The 7105-nt window shown below is 37.6% G+C and overlaps 1 non-coding gene across 1 annotated transcript; it reads right to left on the reverse strand.

Annotated features, from left to right (window-relative positions):
* Window positions 1-6283: 6283 nt before the first annotated feature.
* Window positions 6284-6390, reverse strand: LOC113001026 (small nucleolar RNA R71). The gene has a single exon (XR_003266359.1). It is a non-coding gene; the product is annotated as a small nucleolar RNA R71 (small nucleolar RNA).
* Between the last annotated feature and the right edge of the window lie 715 nt (window positions 6391-7105).

Raw genomic sequence — 7105 nt, forward strand, 5'->3', positions numbered from 1 at the left:
GGATGAGGGCTATGTTCAACGACCGGCAAGTGCATCGGATCGCGCAAGTAGTATAAAATGGTAAGTGAATACTGAGTATCGAACTCTCGGGGAACTTGATTTACTTGGTAAAGCTGTGGTTCAATAAATAAGTGTCTTTGGAGGAAAGTTTGGTGTGTGGTATGGACAAGTATGAAAACTAAACTATTAACAAGTAAATCACATGAGTAATGGTGTTTGAAGACAGATAGACAACGTGTTGGTCTTCCTACTGGGTGACTGATGTAGTTAAGAATATTCTCTACCTAACAATATTCATGTGTTCTATGTTGTCTCCTGGACTACTAAACCCTGATGTCTTCGCATGTTTAGCCTAATCATAATCAAGTGTTGTCCTCAGATCCCTCTGTTGAGCTAAACTTAACTAGAACCACATTAAGACATAACATAACAAAAACTAGGTTACCATACCCCGATGTCTTGTGAAAATACGATAAGCTAGCCCCGTCCTATCAAGTTCTAAGGATCAAACCATTTCCCAATGTTGAGTGACCCTAACTAAGCATGCAAGTGCGTGATCAAGGCAAGGGCACACTAGAATTAAGTATTGATAGCACAACGAACACATAAAACATCATTAGATAAATACAAAAGTATTTACATCAAGTACCCCAAAGGAAGAACCACTGAGGGTTTAGCTCTCCATAGCAGGGAAGCTTTCGTTACAATAATGAGAAGAGAAGATGAAAGACAGAAGATATACAAGTAGTGGGGATGTCTCCTCCACCTCTGGGAACTTCACAATCTCTCAAAATCTCATCCCAAGCTCCGCAAGATGGCTTCCTCGTCAAGCTCAGCTCTCTCGCAGTCTTTCCACAGCCAAAAACTCCCAAAAAACCCAACTCTCCCACAGAAATCGTGATTTAAGCTTAAATAAGCAATCCTGTCGATGGCCGCGCGCTTAGCTCGTAAGTGACTTCTGGCTTAGCGCCAGTCACACTCGCTTAGCCTGAAGGTAAAGACGGTGCGCTTAGCGAGTTGGCCTTTGCTCAGCGCCTATATACAACTCATCTTTCTTCCAGAATTTTTCATGCGCTTAGCCATCAGATGGGGCGCTTAGCGGATGATGTGCTTAGGCAGAAGATATGTGGCTTAGCGAGTTCATGAAATCTACACTTCACCAATCTTGCCTATTTTACTTGAAATTGAAGTGGAATGATCATTAAATACACAAAACTAGGATACAAAGTATCTATTACCTAAATGAACAAATAGTAATTACAATACTACCAAAAACAACTATACATGGGAGGACATGTTGGTAAGTCACACAACTAAATGAAGTTAGGCAGGAGACATATTTCATGGAAAGATGCTTAACCAAAGTCTCACGGCCACTGTATCACTCACGCACAAGTGTTTAAGCTATTTAGCAATAACAATCAACAGGAGATCCAATCTTTGTACTCCATCTCATGCCATAAAGTCAGAAATACACAAATTGAATCAGAAGGACTTTTATTGGCTTGTAATGAGGCTAGGCTACAAAAATATTGGTTTTTCTAGGATGCAAAAGGTTGAGTTCTAAGAGGGCACAAATCCCAGACCTACCCAATTTGTCTTTTTAATCCACTTAGCCCATTCACTAGCCTTTCACTTGACTTTGTTTTAACAACACACAGCTATTTGAATTCCTCTTTTTCTTCTTCTTTTCTCTTTTTTTAACACATAAAACATTTTACTAATTTGCTCTGCGTGTTGTCCATCAAACAAACTCCCCCAAATTTGGGGCAAAATTGTCTTAAACCAATGTGCTCTCCTAAAAGAAAAACAAGGTAAATGGAGATGATATTTCAAAGCTCAAGGTTCAATTTGATAATTACAATTCAGCTCAAAGATGGGTGCAACTGATATCATCATTGAGAAACAGGTAAGCTTTTGGTCAAGTGGCTTTCAAAACAATAATGATCTTCATCATGTCCACATTTATGCATTTCATTCTAAAATTCTGAGATTGATACAAAAATCATGGCTCTATGCTAGTCATTCTCTCAACAATTAAGTTCACTCTCTCATCGGGTTATGGTTCAAGATTTTATTTCTCAATCAAACTATCCACTGACTAACATTTCTAATTGTGATCCTACTTTCTTGTTCTTTCTCATCTAACATACATGCTCATTCAGAACTCATGATTTCAACACATGCTTCACCCTTTCATGCAATCACTTCACAACACCAATTTCACAAAAAATATTTATGTTTGCACTGCATACTCAGATAATCAAGTCAAACTGTTCAGTATGCTTCAAGGCATGCATACTACTATCCACAATCAAGAGTATGTAAACATAAATATAAACCCATATCACAAAAAAAACAAGTGTACTAAAAGCATCGTAATTATAATATTTATAAAAAAAAGAACATGAATTTAAAATTCTTGTGATTGGTCATCCTGCTGGGTCTCCTGATCCTGAGTGCCCTCCTCATCTATCAAATGTAGCACAGGAGTGGCTGGAGGAGTGGTCATCAGTCCCAGGGCTAGTGTGGCAGGGTCCTTTGGAATCTTAAGTACTACTGTAGACAGGTCTGCTGGCATCTCATTGATCGAGACCGTACCCGAATCAAATAAACATTAAAAATGCAATATCTAGGAAGTGATCCTAGGTCGTCTCCCAACGAGCAATGGTCAACCAAACGTTCATAACAGATAGTAATAAAACAATAACGAATTGGGGGGGGGGGGGGGTTGTTTGTTTTTGTAATTTAAACAACAAACAAATTTTAATTAGAAAATAATAGAATTAAAACATGTTGTTTCCCCTTGATTCACAAGCAAGTCTCTTATCCTAGGTTACGAGAATGTATCCTTAATCAGTTCAACCACTTAATAAAACCCTAAATTAAATTACTAAGCGAAAATTAACATAAGGCTGCCATTATGTGATTAAGCAACACATACACCAATTGATCATGAACAAAACTGATCATTAAGCATGAACGTAAATTAAGCGCAGAGACAATTAATCAAGCACTAAGCATGCATGGATTAATAGCAACAAATACAGAGCAATTGGTGAAGAGGAAAAACTGATCATAATTCAATAGTAATAACAAAACCTCAAAGAGAGTTGTGCTTGATCCTCAAGAGAAAACAACGGTGGAGACTTAGCCTTCCATTAATCAGCGAAAAATGAAATTGCAATTGGAAGCAGAAAATGAAATTGCAGATTGAAGCCGAAAACAAAATTGTAGAAATGAATTTTATTGCTACGTGAACAGTAAAAACTAGAATTACAAAACCCTAAAATTATTCTCCTCTCCAAAAAAATCTCTAAACTAAAACCCTGGTGCTGTTATATAGGTCCTCAGCCCCAAAACTTACAAATATGTTTTAAGTCCAAGCCCATAAATAAAATAAAGTAAAATCTGGACAAGATAAGGTAATATTGGATGAAATAAAATCTGGACAAAATAAAATCTAGATCAAACAAAATCTGGATAAGATAAGATTTGACAAAATAAAATTGTCTGCTCTCTTCAAGTCCAAGCCCAATTGCTTAAAATTCTCCTGAAATTAAATTAAAAACACAAAATTAGTCAAGTAGGCCCAAATTATAAAACTGCATAGTTAATTTGACAATTAAGGCTAATCAATAATTAGAATGGTGACAAAAAGGGTTAAGAAATAGGAGAAAATAATGACACATAAAATCCCCCTACATTTAGCCTTTTGCACTCCTGGGCAAAATTAAAAAGCAAAGTGATGTGCCATCATTTTCTTCTATTTTCTAAACCCTTTCTGCACCATTTTAATTATTGATTGGTCTTAATTGTCAATTAATTAGGCAGTTTTATTATTTGGGCTCATTTAGCTAATTTGATGTTTTTAATCTAATTTCAAAAATTAATGAAACATTGGGCTTAATCTGGATTTTGGTTTTGGACTTGAAGAGAGCAAATAAAGCAGCGCTTACCTTAGTTAAATTATGATTAGGAAATTTCGCAATTTTATTTTATGTGGTTCAGTGTTTATTTCGTTTTGGGATTCGTGTTATGGTTTTGAAGTTTTTCTGTTCTAATGCTACTGTTTCGTTCTTAATGCAATTTTCGATTTCCTGCTTCTAATTACAATTTCGTTCTTGTTTCTTCTTCTACTTTCATTTACGTTTCTGTTTTCATTTTCATTTCTGTCTCATTTACGTTTCTGTTCATCTACGTTTCTGTTTCTTTACGTTTCTGCTTCATGTTTCATTTACGTTTTCTGTTTGAATCAATGGAAGGCTAAATATTCTGGTGTTGTTTCCTTCTGAGGACGAAGCCCAACTCTCTTTGAGGTTTCATTTATAATGTGGTTCCCTGGCAGTTTTCCCTTCACCAGTTAACCCAAATTCGTGAACATTAATCAATGCACACTTCATGTTCGATTAATTGCCTCTGAGCCTAACTTGTGTTCATGCTTAATGGACGAAGGGCTAACTGGTGTATGTGGTGCCTAATCACGTATTGACAACCCTAAGTTGATTTTCCCTTAGTAAATTGAAATAGGGTTGGATTAAGTGGTTAACTGTTAGGGACGAATTCTCCATAACCCAGGATAAGAGAATGGCTTCTGAATCAGAGGAAACAACCCATTTTTAATATTATTAGTTTCGTATTCCAGTTTACTTGTTCTGCTCCTTAAATTACAAAACAAACAAACCCCCCCCCAATCGTTATTGTTACTGCAAGTATATTATGAACATTTGGTTTATCATTGCTCGTTGGGAAACGACCTAGGATCACTTCCTAGTTACTGCATTATCATGTTTATTTGATTCGGGTACGACCTCGATCAAATTTGGCGCCGTTGCCGAGGAGCAGTGTCCAAAGGTTCATAATAACTAGCTAGTGTTGTGTGTTTAGTTCTTTCGTGTTTTAAGTTTAATTGTTAGTATTGTATTAGTATGTGTGTTAGTGTTGTTTAGTGTCCTGGTATTCTGTTTAGTGTGTGTTCTGTTTCAGTTTTCCTATTAAGCGCTTCCCCTGTTTCAGTCTTGGGTGTTTTGCTGTGAATAGTGTTTTGCGACGGACTTAGCGACCACTTTTGCATGCGACAAAACAGAGTAGTAGTAGAAATCAAGTAGAGACGGATTTTAGCGACCACCCATGCTGAATTATTTGAGATTTTTTGTTTTAGTAGCTAGGGTTGTTATTTTTGGCTGAATTTTTTTGTGGTAACTTCTTTTAATCTATATTTTGTGGGAAAAATAACTAAAGCCTTTAGTTTGGTCAGATTTGAAAGTTCCAAAAAAGTAGCAAATTTTGTGTTTGTCGAAACTTCAAACGACCATAACTTTTGCTCCGGTTATCAGAATCACAATTATTATAAATGTATTTGGGGTAGAAAAAAATTTCCTACGCTGTGGAAGCCGGCCATAGGCGGGCTGAGGTCTCCATCGTCCAAAAATAGTGATTCTGTCAAAAGTTTTTTATTTTTCAAGTTTTATTCACTTATTTTTCTTAACCTACCATTTTTAGCTTCCATAGTTAGACTTTGAATTTTTTGCCTGAAATTTTTTGTGCTATCTTCTTCTCATTTTATAAGGTTGCTCACAAAATTTCAAGTCATTTGGATATCATTAGAGGGTAGTTGTAGTTCAAACCTGCACCTTTATTTACATGGCAAAGCAACTAGTTGTGCATGCTGAATGTAGTGTATGACTAGAGGCAATCCATCTGACTTACAACCCTTTGATCCTGAGATAGATAGGACATTTCATAGATTATTTAGGCATAATTTTATACCTTTTGATCATCCTGAGCATTCCATTACTGGTGAATCTGTGCATTCTATTATTGGTGATTTTGAACATCCTGATTTTGAGCATTATAATTTTGAGCATTCTGATTCTGAGCATTTTGATTTTGAACATTCTGAGAACATGGCACAACCTCCACCCGTGAGAGGACTCTAAGGGAAATGGTTGCACCTGATTTCACCTACGAAAGCTTGTGCATCCAATACCCTGATGAGGATGTCCCATATGTTCTTAAAACTGGACAGATTCATTTGCTTCCAAAGTTTCATGGCCTTGCAGGTGAAGACCCGCACAAAAATTTGAAGGAATTTCATATTGTCTGCTCCACCATGAAACCCCCAGATGTCCAAGAGGATCATATATTTCTGAAGGCTTTTCCTCATTCTTTAGAGGGAGTGGCAAAGGACGGGCTGTATTACCTTGCTCCAAGGTCCATCACGAGCTGGGATGACCTGAAGAGAGTATTCTTAGAAAAAATTTTCCCTGCTTCCAGGACCACAACCATCAAGAAGGATATCTCAGGTATTAGACAACTTAGTGGAGAGAGCCTGTATGAATACTGGGATAGATTTAAAAAACTATGTGCCAGTTGCCCTCACCATCAGATTTTAGAGCAGTTGCTTCTCCAATATTTTTATGAAGGACTCAGTAATATGGAGAGAAGTATGATAGATGCTACCAGTGGTGGAGCCCTTGGAGACATGACTCCTGCTGAAGCCAGAAATTTAATTGAGAAGATGGCTTCCAACTCCTAGCAGTTTAGCGCCAGAAATGATGCTATAGTCATTAGAGGAGGGCATGAGGTAGCTACAAACTCAGCTGCATCATCTGAAACTAAAAAGCTTGAAGGCAAACTGGATGCATTGGTTAACTTGGTAACCCAGCTGGCCTTGAACCAGAAATCTGTACCTGTTGCAAGGGTTTGTGGTTTGTGCTCCTCTACTGACCACCATACAGACCTTTGCCCTTCCATGCAGCAACCTGGAGCAATTGAGCAGCCCGAAGCTTATGCTGCAAATATTTACAATAGACCTCCTCAACCTCAGCAGCAAAATCAACCATAGTAGAACAATTATGACCTTTCCAGCAATAGATACAACCCTGGATGGAGGAATCACCCTAATCTCAGATGGTCTAGCCCTCAGCAACAACAACAGCAGCCTGCTCATTCCTTCCAAAATGCTGCTGGCCCAAGCAGACCATACATTCCTCCACCAATCCAACAACAGCAACAGCCCCAAAAATAGCCAACAGTTGAGGCTCCTCCACAACCTTCCCTCGAAGAACTTGTGAGGCAAATGACTATGCAGAACATGCAGCTT

The sequence above is a fragment of the Glycine max genome, chromosome 2, assembly GCF_000004515.6.
Source record: "Glycine max cultivar Williams 82 chromosome 2, Glycine_max_v4.0, whole genome shotgun sequence".
Classification (NCBI taxonomy): Eukaryota; Viridiplantae; Streptophyta; class Magnoliopsida; order Fabales; family Fabaceae; genus Glycine; species Glycine max.